The sequence below is a fragment of the Carcharodon carcharias genome, chromosome 2 (genome assembly GCF_017639515.1).
Source record: "Carcharodon carcharias isolate sCarCar2 chromosome 2, sCarCar2.pri, whole genome shotgun sequence".
In the NCBI taxonomy this organism is placed as follows: Eukaryota; Metazoa; Chordata; class Chondrichthyes; order Lamniformes; family Lamnidae; genus Carcharodon; species Carcharodon carcharias.
Window position 1 is genome coordinate 225170640 of NC_054468.1, and position 18603 is coordinate 225189242.

The 18603-nt window shown below is 41.3% G+C and overlaps 1 protein-coding gene across 3 annotated transcripts in view; it reads right to left on the bottom strand.

Moving 5' to 3' along the window:
- Positions 1-18603, bottom strand: part of LOC121292635 (mitogen-activated protein kinase kinase kinase 21-like) — a 94812-nt gene that overhangs the window by 53884 nt on the left and 22325 nt on the right. The gene's annotated exons all lie outside the window — the stretch shown is intronic.

The following is an 18603-nucleotide window of genomic DNA, read 5'->3' on the forward strand; positions in this document are numbered from 1 at the left end:
ATTTCTTCTCTTAGAGGGTCATTAGTCTTTGGCATTTTCTTCCCCAGACAGTAGTGGAGACTTGGTCATTGAGTATATTCAAGGCCAAGTTAGGGTTTTGATTGACAAGAGAGTGTCAGGGGTTATGGGGACAGGCAGGAAAGTGGATTTAAGGCCACAATCAGATTAGCCATGATCTTATTGAATGGTGGAGCAGGCTTGTCAGGCCAAAAGGCCTAATCCTATTTCTTATGATCTTAGGAGCCCCATTCTGGCATGGCATGGCTGTTATGATTTAAACACCTAAATTTCTAATCGGCATGATCACATGTAATGGCAGCTGAAGAACTTCAATAGCTTTGTTTGCAATATTTGACGGGGCTGGTGTGGGGCAGGAGAAAATTTTCTATCTGCCGTAAAATAGATTATTTATAAACAGATTTTCAAGATTACTACAAACAGCAAGAGAAAGCCTATTCATCATCTATCCAGAAGCAATGCAAAAATCTCAAAAATCCAGCAAAATTCACATATTCACAGAATCTATTACAAATTGACTTTTCCAAGCATGAAAATTAACAAAAGATCATGCATAATCTGACATTGTATACAACTGAAAGCACAATCTTTTCCCAGGCCTAATTAAGGTATTGCTGCATTGAATCGCCTCTCCTAGACTGCCCAGGCATAAACACAACTGAACATTTAAATCAGAATTCCTTGTAACTGAATCAGAGATCTCTTTATTTATTCATTCTTGGAATATGGGCGTTACTGGCAAAGTCAGCATTTATCATTCATCCCTAATTGTCCTTGAGAAGGTGGTGGCGAGCTGCCTTCTTGAACCGCTGCAGTCCGTGTGGTGAAGTTGATCCCACAATGCTGTTAGGAAGGAGTTCCAGGATTTTGACCCAGCGACAATGAAGAAATGTTGACATAGTTCCAAGTGAGCATACTGTGCAACTTGGAGGGGAACTTGCAAGATGGTGGTGTTCCCACATGCTTGCTGCCCTTGTTCTTCTAAGTGGTAGCGGTCATGGGTTTGGGAGATGCTGTCGAAGCAGCCTTGGAGAGTTGCTGTCATGCATTTTTGGAATGGCAGGATTGTCATAGGAGGAGAGATTGGGCTGATTAGGCCTGTATTCACTGGAGTTTAGAAGAATGAATGAGAGGGGATCTCATTGAAACGTATAAAATTCTGACAGGGCTGGACAGACTAGATGCAGGGATAATGTTTCCTCTGGCTTGGGAGGGGTCTAGAACAAGGGGCCACAATCTCAGGATATGGGGTAGGCCATTTAGGACTGAGAAACTTCTTCACCCAGATGGCTGTAGAGGCCAAGTAACTGAATATATTTAAGGAGGAAATAGATTTCTAGACTCTAAAGGCATCAAGGGGTATGGGGAGAGAGTGGGAGTATGGTGTTGAGATAGAGGATTTGTCATGATCATGTTGAATGGCGGAGTAGGCTCGAAGGGCCGAATGACCTACTCCTGCTTCTATTTTCTGTCTCTAAGTTGATAGTACACACTGTTGCCACATTGTGCCAGTGACGAATACTTAAGGTGCTGGATGGAATGTTGATCAAGCAGGGCCCTTTATCCTAGATGGAACTGAGCACTGTTGGAGCCACACTCATCTAGGCAAGTGGAGTGCATTCCATCACACTCCTGGCTTGTGCTTTGTAGATGATGGAAAGGATTTAAGGAAGTCAGATAGTGAGTCACTCACTGCTGAATACCTAGGCCGCTGACCTGCGTTTGGAGCCACAGTATTTATGAGGTTAGCCAGGTAAGATAGCCTGGCCCAGCCTAGTCCCACCTGTTTGAATGATACGCATTCTAAGACAATGTATGGTCCGTAAATTTAATAAAGAACACCCCATACATGTTCAGACAACGTTTTACTAGCCCTGCTCAAATCTACTTACACTGAGGCTCATGTAGAAATTAGCTCAACCTTCTACCCTTCTATTCAGGAATGGTGTCTGGCTTTTCCCATTTTTTAAAAACTTCAAGATAGTCCAGCGTGTCTAACTCCTTACTACAAATCTGGTCTAACATCAGATCAGATGCAGTCAATCCATTAGTGAAGAGTGGGAAATGGAGAACACTCTACAGGAAAAATAGCCCCAAATCTAGAATATCATGTGACTATATGCCAACATCTGCAATCCAGTAAATGAAGAACCATGTGCAAATGCAGCATTCATTATGACTTAAATATGCATGCCATTCAAACTCCACACTATTCTTTCTCATAAACTATCCAAGTAAAAAGTCATTACGTTGTGCAATGGGCTTAACATGGTCACTTCATCACCACCCCTCCCACTGGTCTATATCCAGTCCAAACTAAAGGACTTATGCCTTCTAACAAGGAAAATAACCCCTTGACGTTGTAGCAACCACTGCCAGAGGTGCCTCATTTACTTTGTAGACTTGCCGAAGTTCCAGCTGAAATAGGGTTTCTACATGGAGCATTATGAATCTTAGCCCAAGCTGCACAGCTAAGCAAAGTTATGTATATGTGAAAATGCAAGTGAGCGGGGCTGTTTGACTTTGATCATGTTCCTTGACTATAATGCATTGTAGTACTTGGTACATAGTGATAATGAATGAACTTTACAAAGTGGGAGCCCAAGATTTTAAAGAGATCTAAAGTGCAACACAAAAGCCACATAACTGAATGTTATAATTTTCAAAGTTCCAAAAAGAATTTCATATAAAATTAGCATCTTTGGATTGAACATTTTGGAAGGTTTAAGCAAATTCACTAGAAATTAGAATTTGGACCGCAATTAACTTTTTGCCCCCAAATCCTCAATTTCCCCTTTCCCAAAACTCCTAAGGTCCAATTCAACAAGGTTTTGCAGCCTTCACCCAAGTGATCATTCTTCCTGTGAGTTAAGACAGTCAGCCTGCTATTCAATCATGGTCAGTGACTAATTTAAACCTCGGCCCTGCCCTCAGCTGTGCACTTTAAGCAGGGGTCACTGGATAGCAAGACCATGAGCTGATTATTTCCTCCCTAAACCCAACTGCAGCACTCCTACCACTTCTTAAAGAGCACTGAGGCCTGAAATAATACTCCTACTGTTGCCCCCAACTGAAATTAGCTACCACACCACACATGGATGATTGAACTTTGGACTTTTCCAATCTGATTATCTGATTATTCACAGATTTCTGAGGCTGTACTCCTCTGCAGACTTCACATATCAGGTCTGGAACTACTCCAATATGTTGTTTACATGCAAGTTCTGATAAGTTAGCCTGACCCAGCCCACTCCCATAAAGAGCAATAATTTAGTACAATGTGAAAGCTGTACTTTAACAGTACGTGTTCTGCTCAATAGTCTGGTCTCCAGTGCTTACCACCCAGTATTCTTGCCAAGACAGGTTTTCCCAATTCATTAAAGAACTTTCTTTGTGGTTAATTCATTAAACAGTAAGCAAAAAGTCTGTTCTAGGATTTACCAAAGAGAGTCTAGGCAGTCTTCAAATAACAAAAAACTGACGGGAATGTGCTAGCAGAGAACAACATATCAAAGGAGAATTCACGTTAATGTCTATGCTCTTCCCGTAGGTTAATCATTTGAACCCAGTTCTTACCTGGAAACACACTTCAACTGATCTTATCTTTAAAAGACAATGGGAAGGAAAGAAAGCAGGACATTCACTCACTTCAGACCGACAGCAGAATATCAGTTACTGGGAAAGAAAGACTTACGAAACAGAGTAATTGGATAGCTCTTTCAAGGAGTTAGCACAAGTACGATGGGCTGAGTGGCCTCTTTCTGCGCTGTATCATTCTACGATTCCACAGCAATATGACCAGTGTTTGTGAGCTTTGCTTCAACGCAAATTACAGACAAAACACTGAATACAGGCATAGGACACAATATATATGTCACATTACCTCTCAAGAAGGTTCATAATACAGATCTTCAAATGGGGTCATAATATAGACCCCATCTATTAGCATATTTAAACCAGAAGTTTTAATGTCACAGCCCATTTTCGCATTTTATACAGGTATGTCCTTTCTTTAAACCTCAAGCTCTAAATAGTTAGAATTCCAGCCTGTGAAAAAGTGAATTCCAAATAGGTATCTAGCAGTTACTTGTAAATTGCATACGTTAACATTGTAAGCAAACAACGTGGCATTCTGGAGCTTGATTTACTTTACTGCCAGACTAAGAATTAACATTCTATCTACATGATCAATGATCTGTGCTATTGCTGTTGTCGAGCAAAGCACTTCACATTCCTTGATCTGAAGCAGGTCACTATGCTGCATTGTGAGGACAGGATAATGTAAAGAGTTACACCATTGTTGAGCTCAGCGGTACCTAAAGGAATACAAGGCAGGACAAAGTAGCAACTAAGTTTGTTAAAGTATTACACAAATGGATTGCAACAACCACTTGTATCGCTATCTAGAAGTTGGTTGGGGGTGGAGCAGGGAAGAGAGCTGAAAAGTGAAAACCTGGGCCAAAAAACAAACTACCTTGTTAACAGCACAGCAGATGGACTGCAGCAGTTCAAGAAGGTGGCTCACTATCACCTTTTCAGGGGTAATTAGGAGCAAATGGTTGCCTTACCAGCGATGCTCAGATCCCATGGAAGAATAAAAAATAATTAGATCATAAATTTCTTTCCTTCCCCTCTTCACATCCTGCCCCCACACCCTTACCCCACCACTACCATTAAGCTGACATCCATTCAATGCTATTTTTCACCTGAATCAAACTGATTGCCCATCACTGAACATGGAACATCCACATACATATCAACTACCTGTCAAGCAGATGGGGGTAGAGAGAGAAGACATCACTTGGACACATTGCTTTTCAGAATTTTCACATTATACAGGAGCCATGCCTGTTGCATGGACCTCCTTATTACTAAACATTGAGCTTCAGTCTAGAAATATGTTCTTTTGAAAGGATAACATTTAGATCAGTGTCACAGAAGTCAAAATATGTTCTAAGAGGGATGAAGACTACACAAAGTAAATCACCTCACATTCTTCTTCATCCTTTTTCTCCCTTGAAAACAGTGATCTACACTCAACAGGATCCATACCAGCCGGAACATCATGCCTCCTCCACAAATGGAATTTCAAAATCAGCCCAGCATGTGACTGTGGTCACCTGGATCAAATTATTTGTTCGTCACATTGTGAAAGAATGTGGCTTATGAAAATTTGCCTCAGGATTCAAGGCAATCTACCTAATAACACACAGTGCTGTGACTTGGCTGTCCAACTTGGACTTAGACTTATAAAGCTGCAAGGGGTCATACACAAGGTTCATTCAACCTACACATTCTTGCAAATTGTCAGAAAATAGTACTGAAAGAGAGCAGTAGGAAGCTTTACAGCTCAAAAGTAATGCTTGGTTGTAGAATCTGAGGCATCACAAAGGCACATGAAATGGCACAAATGGGAATAAGCCTCAACTTTGAGAACACCAATAGCTGAAGAGGAAAGCAGTGTAGGGCGATTTATAATTGCTGCTTGCATTAACCATGGATCGACAGATTGACACCTTGCCAGGTGGTGTCTGATGCAATTAATTAGAATGGTGTCAGTTCCGCCAAAAGCACTGCACTCTTTCTTACAGTGAGTGATAGCAAGGATCAGCAGGACTGTGGGGATGGAATCAAAGCCTTCATTCAGTAGATTCCAAGGGATTATATGAAGTGTACCTCAATAGATTAAGGTGGATAAGGTATATAAGGTGGTTAAGAAGGCATATGGGATACTTGTATTCTATGCCTCAGCTGATAAAGGCAAGAGCAGGGAGATTATGCTGGAACTGTATAAAACGCTGGTTAGGCCACAACTGGAGTACTGCGTGCAGTTCCGGTCACCACATTATAGGAAGGATGTGATTGCACTGGTATGGGTGCAGAGATTTACCAGGATGCTGCCTGGGCTGGAGGGTCTGAGCTATGAGGAAAGATTGGATAGGCTGGGGTTGTTTTCCTTGGAGTAGCAAAGGTTCAGAGGGGACCTGATAGAGGTGCATAAGATTATGAAGGGCACAGATAGGGTGGATAGGAAGGCATTTTTTCCATTGTACAGGGGTCAATAACCAGGGGGCATAGATTTAGTGTAAGAGGTAGGCGGCTAAGAGTGGAATTGTGGGGAGAATTTTTCACCCAGAGGGTTGTGGGAGTCTGGAATTCGCTGCTTGAAAGGGTGGCTGAGTCAGAAACTCTCATAACATTTAAGAAGTATTTAGATATTCACTTGCATTGCCATAGCCTCCAGGGCTACGGACCAAGCACTGGAAAATGGGATGAGTGTAGTCAGATCTTTGTTGACCAGCATGGACACGATGGGCTGAATAGCCTCCTTCTGTGAAGACATCGAAGAATCTATGAGATTACTTGTCTCAATGCTAACTGATAACATTGTCAATCAAGGTCAATTGTAGACTTGGGGAACAAGGAGAGAAATATTAATAAAGTCCACCTGCCATTGAGTGCTGGCAAGCACCAACATATTAGGTCCATGACACATTGACTGCAGGAGAATTGATAGCAGCGTAGCAGTCAAATGGCTCGGCAAAAGCCAATTTCTCTCAACAAAAAGTTACTTCAATACTGACACCTCAGATCCCGTCAAGACTTTTACTCCGGGCCCTCATAATACTGAAGTACCTCCAAGTAAATGGACTACAGGGAGAGGTTAGACATGGACTTGGAAGATCGCACAACACAACTTAACCAATACTTTGCATTTGGACAATTCCTACTCATACTAAATTCTTTGATGAAGTTTCTAGAAAAAATGTAGTCTGAGTCAAAAGAGTAGAACATTGGGGAAAAAAAAAGTCACTCTATACTGCTAGATTTTCCAACAAATTTAATGTTCACTGCAAGTTCCATTGCTATTTCACTGTGAACAGGCTTAACAGCTAGAACATTTTCAAATGCTGCATGATGTGGGCACTTATCACCAGAAAGCATTTCTCAACTTGGGTACTACCAAGTGACTGAAGTGGAATGAACCAAAATTTGCGGACAACAATACCAACAATCCAGAAAACAAACTTAAATGTGAAAATATTTTTCAAGACCAGGGATGATGGCTTATTTAGACTGACACTCAACGAAAATATTCGATTTCCTTCAAATTTCAAAGTACCAGAATCTAAAATGAACATTTGGTGTGAACAACAGAACCAACTGGGCTGAATTTTACATTCCGCCCTACCAACATCCCCCATCACCCCAGCCAAACCCTCACCTCCCCAAGGACAAGACTGCAGAAATGAAGGGCAGGGAGTGTAAATTTGGGCACTGTGGCAGCAACAAGGGAGGTCTCAGATGACCCGCTTCTAACTGAGGCCCTTAAGTGGCCAATTGATGGCTGCATTCTTCCCAGCTGGACCCCAGACTCCCTTTGTTTTGAGCTCCTAGCTCCTCCTCCCTTTCAGGAGGAATTTCACTGTAGTCCCAGCAGTGGCCACTGTCCTAGTGGTGCTGCTGGGATAAGAGAGCTTGTTTTATTGAACAGCAGCTCTTAGGTAGGACTTCCTCGCGGAAGGGGACGAAGTCCCGTCTCAAGCCCATTGATGGCCATTAAATGGCTGTAGGGCAAGTCGGCCTAGTGCAGGTGGGCTCACCCCGACTTTTACAATGGGAGGTGGGGATGTCAAGTTTAGCTCAATTACATGGAAAGCAAACTATTCCCACTTCATTTGGAATATAGAATAAATTTGAACACATTAATTTAATGATCAGTACTGAGGATCAGAACCCTCTCTCAGCAATTGCACCCAGTATTTTGTGGAATAAAACATCGGCTAGTCTATCTCAAGGTGCCTTAATGTAAGTTATGGAACAGCAAACCTAACTACCAAAGAAAACACATCCACTGCCAATAACAACCACCCTCCATGTCTAAGTGATATCACTAACATCATCCAAAAGAGTCAGTAAGTAACAGACCATGAGAACTGTATCAAGACCATTTTGCAAATACAAGTAAACAAAATCTCATTAGCCTGACCTAATTTCAAGGCCAAATCTGAAGTGCAACGAGTGCTGCAACTAAATGTACATATCAAACTTGGTTATGAACAATGCATAATGAAAGAACCTTGTTGACACAAGGATAATGCTTTAGGTTGCAAGATTATCTAATTGTTAGCTTCTGTAAAAGATCACATTCCAATTTAAAGACCCACTCCATTACTAAAATATTACAGCATTGCTATCACATAATTGTTCTCTGTTTGGCCCTCTCCACACAGAAGCAAGATCACATGTTCACATTTATTTGATGGATCAGATAACTTGAGGGAAATGTTTATGTGTGCTCATGTTCTCACTGTTATTGCAGTAATACATTTCACAAGTACTTCAATACCTGTGACCAAGAGGTGAAAGGCGATTATATAAGCAAGCTCTTTCCTGTCATTTACTGACAGAAAATATTTCATGTCTCCACACTCTTCACCAGGTACATGGTAGTGTAGTGATCCAGAGGTCTAGAGTTCAAATCCCACAGAGGCAAAATTGGCAGAAAACAATTAGCCGGAAAGATGCTTAGGTTGCCACAAAGACTCAACAGGGAAGCTGCCACACCCTCTGCCCTAAATGTGACTGCAGTTCCACACTACAAAAGGTGGTTCTTAAAGCCCTCAGGAGAACAAGGGAATGCTAATAATGATACCCTTGCAATAACATCCACACCTGACGAACAAACTAAAATAATATTTTTAAAAACAAAAAACTGCGGATGCTGGAAATCCAAAACAAAAACAGAATTACCTGGAAAAACTCAGCAGGTGTGGCAGCATCGGCGGAGAAGAAAAAAGTTGACATTTCAAGACCTCATGACTCTTCAACAGAACTGAGTGAAATTAGGAGAGGGGTGAAATATAAGCTGGTTTAAGGTGGTGGGTGGGGGGGACGGGTGGGGGGGCCGGGAGAGAAAGAGAAGTGGGGGGGGGTCTGTGCTTGTAGGGACAAGCAAGCAGTGATAGGAGCAGATAATCAAAAGATGTCACAGACAAAAGAACAAAGAGGTGTTGAAGGTGGTGATATTAGATAATATCACCACCTTCAACACCTCTTTGTTCTTTTGTCTGTGACATCTTTTGATTATCTGCTCCTATCACTGCTGGCTTGTCCCTACAAGCACGCCCCACTTCTCTCGCCCAACTTCTCTCCCCCCCCCCCACCTTAAACCAGCTTATATTTCACCCATCTCCTAATTTCACTCAGTTCTGTTGAAGGGTCGTGAGGACTCGAAACGTCAACTTTTTTCTCCTCTGCCGATGCTGCCAGACCTGCTGAGTTTTTCCAGGTAATTCTGTTTTTGTTTAAAATAATATTTTGATGGGTGTGTAGTTTTTTTTGCACTTTATCTACCTGGACTGTAGAAAGCAGCCAGTAGTTTGTCTGATTACTATAAAAGTAAACTGCCTCAATTAGTTATTCTTCCTATGTGTACTGATACCAAGACTCTCAATAAACCTAGTGATAACAATGGTGCTTTAAAAACTAATTATGCGAACAATAATCTGATCTAAAGAAAATTCTTCAATGTACTACCTTCATCCAACTACAGTATGCATTAATGCAAATCACATTAAAATAGCTGGAGCTCACCAGCAGCTCCTAGTGCATCCGCCCATTTCACTTCACCTACTTAAAATACAATAACCCCAGGGTGTTTTATCACTACCTCAAAGTCCCTTCTTCTATTTCTCTATCATTGATCTCTTTCCCTTCCAGCACTACCTTAGATACCAGAAAGACTTGCATTTATATAGTGACTTCCATTGGCTCAGGGAACCCCAAAAGGGCTTTACAGCCAAGGGATTACTTTTGAACCACTTTTGTAATATAGGAAACGTTACAGTCAATTTAAACACAACACACTTACACAAAGAGCAATGTCATATGGTCCAGATAACCTGTTTTTAGTGATGTTGATCGAGGGATAAAATTGACCAAGACAGGGGGAAGAACTCCAGCTATTTTAATGTGATTTGCATTAATGCATACTGTAGTTGGATGAAGGTAGTACATTGAAGAATTTTCTTTAGATCAGATTATTGTTCGCATAATTAGTTTTTAAAGCACCATTGTTATCACTAGATTTATTGAGAGTCTTGGTATCAGTACACATAGGAAGAATAACTAATTGAGGCAGTTTACTTTTATAGTAATCAGACAAACTACTGGCTGCTTTCTACAGTCCAGGTAGATAAAGTGCAAAAAAAAACTACACACCCATCAAAATATTATTTTAAACAAAAACAGAATGTTTTTTGAAATGGCAACGTGGGGTCCTTTACCAGAGATGGTGGCCTCAGTTTATCATTTCATCCAAAAGACGGTACATCCACCTAGGGACTGCACTGCTGTGTTGGAGTGTCAGCCTAGATTTTTCCACTCAAGTCTCTGGAGTGGGACTTGAACTTTCTGACTGAGGCGAGAGTGCTATCCACAGAGCCAAAATTAACACTAAGCCCAGGAGGTACATCTAACCTGGGCCGGGAATAACTGTCTCAAGATCTTTTTCTGCATATTGCCAATTTAAGAAGAGTAGATGCAAATATAAAGCAGACACCTTCTCAATCTTCAAAATTAGTGAATAGTGGAAAACATACCTTCTGTTGGTTTAAGTATCACCAGAAGCAGCCAAAAAGACGACTACGGCCAGGATTTTCCCCTTGGCGATTTGGGGGCAGGGCCAACTCGCCGAGGGTAAAATGCAGGATGACGTTGGGGGTTTCCACTGACGTCATCCCGGTCCCTTTATATATTCACAAAGGCGGGAGGACAGCAAAATTAGCTGTCCCCCCGCCGACCTGTCAATGGCCAATTAAGGCCATTGACAGGCTAATTAACCTTATTAAACACCCTGCCCGGCCAACCTTAAGGCTGGCAGGCAGGCCAGGAGCCCCAGCGGGCTGCAGATTATTAACGAAACTTCATCCACTGGCGGGATGAAGTTTCATGTCCTTTTTTTTAATTTAAATTTTGTGTTTATTATTAATTTGTCCCATCTCGTGTGACATTGTCACGAGGGGGACATGTTAATAAATTTAATATTTATCGAGTTTACTTACCTCTCACAAATCTCCCTGAGACAGGACTTTGCCTCAGGGAGCAGTGTGCACGCGCAAAAGAGTGCACTTTGACAGATGGGGATTCCCTCCACCCCCCGCACAGGAAGCGCTATCGGGCAGGCTGCTGGGCGGGCCTTAATTGGCCTGCCCACTCAAAATGGCAGCGGGCCCCGTTTCGGCTACCCGCCCGCTGCCGAGCCAGTGGGGCCCGCCCGCCCATCAAGGCAAGAATTCTGCCCTATAGCACAAATAGAGAACTTATAACTCAGCAAAACTCAAAATTAATTTGCATTTTATACAAAGAAGATCAACTAGTTACCTTATCCACTCAAACACTACCATTGAACAGGCAGGTATCTGTCCATCCACAACCTACAATTTTTACCCGAAGGAGAGGAGGGCTTCAGATCTGATTTTATAAAAAGCCACTTGATCCAGTAAATCTATGCCAATACACATGCACACCTTCCTATCGTTCATCTCAATCCTTCCTCCCTACATAAACATGTTGGAATTGTTTCATGAACCGATATACTGTAATTCTTTGGCTGTCAGGTGTTTTGAGGCACCCTGAATTCATGAAAGGTGATGCAAATTCATTCCACCTTCTCCCACGTAACTTATTCTATTCAGAAAATAATGCTTGACTTCCTTTCTTATTCAGAATTTCTTGTTCTATTATTTTTATTTTGCTCCTGTATTCCACTGAAAGGCATTCATTTCCTTTCAAATAATGTGAGCAAAACTACACACAAATGAAATCTGTTCAGTAATTTATATCGCAACTATACAATCTCTTTCTATACAAGCACCCCAGTGCTTGCCTGGACTTCCTTACTATAGCTTTGAATATTTATCCACTATAAATAAGCCTCAACATTTTTGGTGGGTGTGGTGCAAGCAGCAGTTTTTCTCAGTTGACATGAAGACCAGATCATCATCATCTGTACAGCAGGCAGCGTAAAGAGTGCATCTTCAGTAACCTTCATCACATCTTGATAGCAGGTGCTGCTGCTGAGGATACAGCGACTCCTTTTAGTGAAGGCAGTTATGTGTTCATTATGCATTAAACATAGGAGATTCCCTAATTTGGACTCACCTTAATTTTTTTCAGTTTGAGAAAGAGCGCATTTGGTCAAAACTGACTATGCCCAGTTATTTAGAAAATTTGGTGAAATGTTAATCCAGAAAGCCTAATAGTCCCATAAAATAATACAGCACAAGAGGCTGGCGCATCAAGTCTTATTATTGCTCATTACTTGTCTCTGAGGTCTTGTGGTACAGTAGGTAGCGTTCCTGCCTCCGAGTCAGATGCTCTGGGTTCCAGTCCCAGCCCAGGGTTTGATGGCCAAAGAAAATGCATTCATGATGTGGCCAAACAGGTTGAATATCTGTAAGTCTTTCCAACAGATGCCAATGGCAGGAAGTAAGAGCAGGAGAGATCCCTGGTCAGCTATGTGATGGAAAGAATATTGGAGCCCCTAGCATCACTATCCATAGATCCAGACTACAACATGTATGTATAAGTGCTTGCTGCCACTGCAACTTTGACTCCCTGAGTGAACTAACACACCACCACATTTATCTTCTCTTCTATTTCTGTGTTATATACGAACCTGCGACATTTGCTTTTGATCGCCTTGATCATTAATGCATTCTAATGAACCTTAACCTTTACCTACTATTCTATTTGCTAGCTTTACCTTAGCTAGGAATGAGTGCAAAAACTTTTCAAAAGCTTTCTGAAAACCCATGTATATAATATCAAGTCCATTATCCAGGTCAGCAATATATTTTTTAAAAACTGTAGTGTTTGTTAAACATGTTACCCATCTGGATTGCTAGTGTCCCTTGGGGAAAAAATCTGCTGTCCTTACCTGGACTGGCCTACATGTGACTCCGGACCCACAGCAATGTGGCTGACTCTTAAATGCCCTCTGAACTAAGGCAACTAAGGATGGGTAATAAATGCTGGCCTGGTCAGTGACGCATATAAAGTATGAAAGAATATTTTTTAAAAATGTCCCTTATTTCCTGTATCTACTGCTTACTGGTTTTCCGCTCTTTCATCCATTAGATTTGCCATTACTGTTTCAAGGTTGAACTTACTCATCCACCAGTTTCAGTTAAGTCTCAATTTATTTCCCAACAGTTAAATTGGTCACTTTTCAATCCTCTAAAATTTCCCCATGCTTCAAACACAATACGACAACCAATAAGCCCCCAAACATGGAAAATAAATTTTCAAAGCTTCGATCAAGTGTCTCATCATGTCATATACTATTCGAGTTTCTAAGGGAACAGTCACCCTTTGATCAGTAACGGCATGCCACACCTTATTGAAAATTAGTTTCCCTGAGACACATCTCTTCCTCTCTACACGTCTTCAAATACCAATTACAAAAGAAACTTTCTACAGCAAAGTTACACAAAACAAGCCACTTGATGTCAACCAATGAGAACAATCCAAGCTCAGAATCTGTTTCAATGAAAAGCACTTTTTCCATTCATAGGGTAGAGGAAGCACGTAGGTCACAGGCTCCTTCACTGGTCTAAACAGAGTTGCTGAGCTCAACTGAGGCAGCAATTAGGCCACTACAATTAGTTGCACTAGCTACAGCCAATGTAGGGAGGAAAAATAAACTTGGGTTCCTGTTGCAGAATGCTAGAAAGTCACCTCTACTGAAAAGGTGCCAAAGCAAATGATTGGGAAGACAGGACAGTTATTCTTTTCGGTCATGAACTGATCAACTATTGGCGCTTGATGTTTAGATTCAGTGGCTGTTTGGAAGATTTGAACTGCATTATGCCATGACTTGAGTAAACAACTTCAACAGAAGAGAAAACTGGAGGAAGAAAGGAAAAGTCTTAATTTATCACTGAATTTCTCAAATATACACCTAAATACATGTTTTTTTAAATGATTCAATGCTCCCCATCAGTTAGAAGTGAGCAACTGGGCCTGGAAGAATACCTGAAACTTCATTCAATTTGAAAATGATGAAAGGTATCCAAAGGTGTACTTAATTAAAATAAAGTACAAGTTCACCAACATTCATTATAGCATTAAGTGTAGAAACTGAACTGGACTAGCCATATAAATACTTGGCTACAACAGCAGGTCAGAGGCTAGGAATCCTGCAGCAAGCAACCCACCTCCTGACTCCCCAAAGCCTTTCTGCCATCTGCAAGGCACAAGTCAGGAGTGTGATGGAATATCTCCACTTGCTTGGATAAACACAGCTCCCACAAAACAAGAAGCTTGACACTGTCCAGACAAAGCAGCTCCGCTTGATTGGCACCATATCCACAAACGTTCACTCTCTCCACCACCGACGCAATACCAACTAGAAGGTAGATAGGAACACCACCACCTGGGAGCTCCCCTCCAAGTCACTCACCATCCTGACTTGGAAATATATCGCCATTCCTTCACTGTCACTGGGCCAAAATCCTGGAACTCCCTTCCTATCAGCATTGTGGGTGTACCTATGCCATACGGACTGCAGCAATTCAAGAAGGCAGCTCACCACCACCTTCTCAAGGGCAATTAGGGATGGGCAATAAATGCTGGCCTAACCAGCGAAGCCCACATCCCATGAATGAATTAAAAAAAATTGAAAACTTCAACAATGCAAATTCTATCAGTATTAATAAGCTGAATTTCAGGGGGCTTGTCTTAACATTTAGGCTTTGGAAACTTACCTTGTTACACAAAAGCATTTGAATAACATACGCTGCCAGATACAGGACAGTTCTAAATTCTCAGTTGTTATGAAATGCTGTTTATTGGGCATGATAAGGGAACCGTATATACAAATCTATACATTTAGACTAAAACAAGTACTACATATAACGGTGATAAGTGCCCTGGGATATTCAGTTTGATGTAATGAATAGTTAAAAAGGAAATTGCAAAAATCACCTGCCACGCTTGGCCTTACCAGACTCCGCTGGCTGCCTGAGCCCAGAAAAAAAACCTTTAATATCTTGCCTTCAAATTCCTCCATAACTTCCATACCTACACAGCCCTTTTAAGTTACGCTTCCTCCGAGTTATGTTTCCTCCATGTTCCCTATTCCTTCCACTGAACCATTGGAAGCCAATAGTTCAATCATCAACTGCTTCGTCTTCTAGACCTCACCAAAGGTTTGCCTCCACCACTGCCCTCAGAGTCTCTTTTTCTGAGTTTTCTGGCTCTCTCTTTCCCACCTTAAAATCTTTCTCCTCCTCCCTGCCTTGACATTTTCTTGGCCATCTGTACTAATATCGGCTTCATTAACTGTACAGATCTTTGATTCCGGTCCTGTGAAGAGCTTTGGGATGCTTTGCTACATTAAAGGTGCTGTATAAATGCAAAATGTTGTTAAGCACTCAAACATTTATTTCTGAGGGAGGAGTGCTGTGTAAATCCATGTGTTGGGAAAGTGGTCAGCCAGCATCTGAAAGCGGAGCAATAGAAGGAAGAATGTGCAGGGCTACAGGGTGGAGGCACAGGAGTGTCATCATTGCAAATTAGTCCTACGGGGAGCCACTGCAGACATGATGGGCTGAATGGCCTCCTACTGGGCTGTAACCATTCTGTGATTCTATGAATAGGATTACAGGCAATAGGAGCATTTTGGGTGGGATCCTTACCAGGAATGGTCACAAAGAACAACAAATAGCCAAGGTGGATCCACCAAAGACATAACAATCTTTTTTCTCTTTTAGCTGTTCTGCTGTGCATGTTGCGAACAAAAATACAGCAGTATTGCTATACAAGTACTGATTTTGTTACAACATTCAACTGTAAACACTGTTAGCTGGTACTTTATAATATATTCATGTCAACTGAGAAAAGGAAAAATAATTAGTTATATTACACCTCATCACATCCTCAGGAGATTTCAAGTATTTTACCATCAATAGATTACTTTCTGAAGTGTGGTCAATGTTAAATGGACAAACAATGAAGCCAAGGTGCATAGAAAGATCCCACAAACAGCAAATGAATGACCAAATAATCATTTTGACGATAGGAAAAACATGACCAAATAAATTGGGTGTTTTAAACCACCCTGCTTAATTCTGATAAGCCTAAAAGTATAAGGCTGTAATACTGGGAGTTTAGATAACAAGCTGGAGAGAACAAAGAACATTTGTACTGCTTCAGCTAAGATGTCCAGACTGCTCAGGGCCATTGACTGAACAGTTGTCTGGAACAGCACCAGATAAGAAAAACTACGATCATGCTTAAAACCTGAGATGTAAGACAGTAGCTGCATCAACAATTAATTGGGTTTTGATGGTTACATGTCCTCATTTCTCTCACATTTTAATGGTGATAGTACCAGAAAAGAAACACTATTCCAAAGAACATAATTTCACACTGTCCAAGGTGTCCAGATACAAGTTAATAGCATCCACCAAATCTTGTGTGTAGTTCTGGTGATTGCATTGTAATATCATGAAAAAGTGAGTATTGTAGTGTGAGGCTGCATCTTTGATTACTTTAGAAAGAAGAGGTTAACCAGTTTACTCAACAGTGCACAGTGTTCCCAAGGGGATTAGTTTGTTTTCAGTTAACTATTAACATACTTTGGCTAGATGACGTAATAAGGTAAGCCACAGTATTAAGCTTCCAAAGACCCTCAGAATGTGAAGGATCAACTTCCAGATAATTCTTCGACACAGCACCACGGTAGAAAGGCTCAAGATCTGTCTAATACTTGAATTTAATATCCCTTATATAATAGGCTTCTATTAAGTCAAAACAATATTCACTAAATTAGGGGCATGTTGAAAAAGACTTTAAATGTACCTGGATACCTTAATCATTCGAGTTCTTTATACCATTGTTGAAAGTTCCTGGGCTTCTAATTCTTGGCCCATTGTGGTTCCCAGAATTCAGCAATGTAATTTAAAACACCATCTGACTAGGCCACTCTTTCTCCTAGGAACTATGGCCAGAACAGTGGGAACATTCCCAGCTCTTCAATAGAATCATCTGTATTCACCCAAGCAGGCACATGGGGAATCCCTTTAATGCCTCATTCAAAAGACAGTGCAGCACTCCCTTGTTATTACACCAAAATTCCAGCCTAGATAATGTGCCAATGTCAGCAGTGGAGCTTGAATCCAGACAAAATACCACAAGCCAAGATTTTTGATTATGGAACTATGATTTGTGCTTATGTAGCACCTTTCATGTAATAAAGCTTCCCAAGGTGTTTCATAGAGGCAGTATAAAACAAGATACGATAATAAGCCACATAAGGAGATAATAAGGCAAATGACCAAAAGCTTGGTCAAAGCAGTAGTCTTAAGGAGTATCTTAAAGGGGGAAAGCAAGACAGAGGGGTGAATGGGTTTTGGGAGGTAATTGCAGAATTTAAGGCCCGGCAGCTGAAGGCACGGCTGCCAATGGTGCCATGATCAAAAATCAAGAAGCCAGAATTAGAGAAGGATTGTGGAGCTGGAAGAGATTACAGAAATAGGCAGGGGTGAGCCCATGGAAGGATTTGAAAACAAGGGAAAGAATTTAAAAATAGAGACAGTACTTAACCAACAGTCAATGTAGGTCAAGGATAGAGCACAGAGGTGATGGATGAATAAGACTTGGTGAAAGTTAGGACACTGGCAACAGGGTTATGGATGACATCAAATTTACAGAGGGTCAGATGTGGGAGTCCAGCCAGAAATCTATTAGAATAACCAAGTCTAGAGGTAACAGAGGCATAAATGACATGACAGGGAAGCTGCAATAAAAGATTTTTGTGAACACAATTATTCCTGTATTAATGACATAGGAAATGTTAATGAGACTTTCTACAATCTCATTTGTACAGAATTTGAGGGAAAGCTTTGGTGCCTCTAAAACACAAATTATTTCTTCCACTATCCTGACAAGGAGTCAGTGGGGTGGAGTTCTACCAACATATTATCACATGCTCATTATTCATCTGTGAAGCTTGATAAAAATCTGCAGAACATTTGACCACATGTTTGATTAGTCTGTTAGCACTCACTATCCAATTAAACACCCAAGGAGTGGTCAAACTGCCCTTGAGAAGGTGGTAATGAGTTGCCTTCTTGAACCGCTGCAGTCCATGTAGTGTAGGTACACATGGACTGCAGTTATACATTTATTTTGCACCTTAAATGTAGCAAACTATCCCAAGATGCTGAACTGGAGTGATATCAGACAATGTTTGTCATCAAAGCACATACTGGGGCAGTTAATGATGAAGATTTTAAGCAGTTTCTTACAAGGGCATACTGAGTGGTGGAAAGGTTTAGGGAAGGAATTCAAGGCTTTAGGGTCCAGACAACTGAAAGCATGGCGTCCAATGGAAAGGGTGATAGAAATCAGGGATGAACAAGAAGCCAGCATCGGAGGAGCAGCGTTCTCAGAAGAAAGAAGGGCTGGAGAACTAAGGGGAGGTGGGTGCAAGACCATGGAGGGATTTGAACACAAGGATCGAGTTTTAAATTTAAGGCACCATATGGTCTCTACTGCCCATCAGATCATACCTCA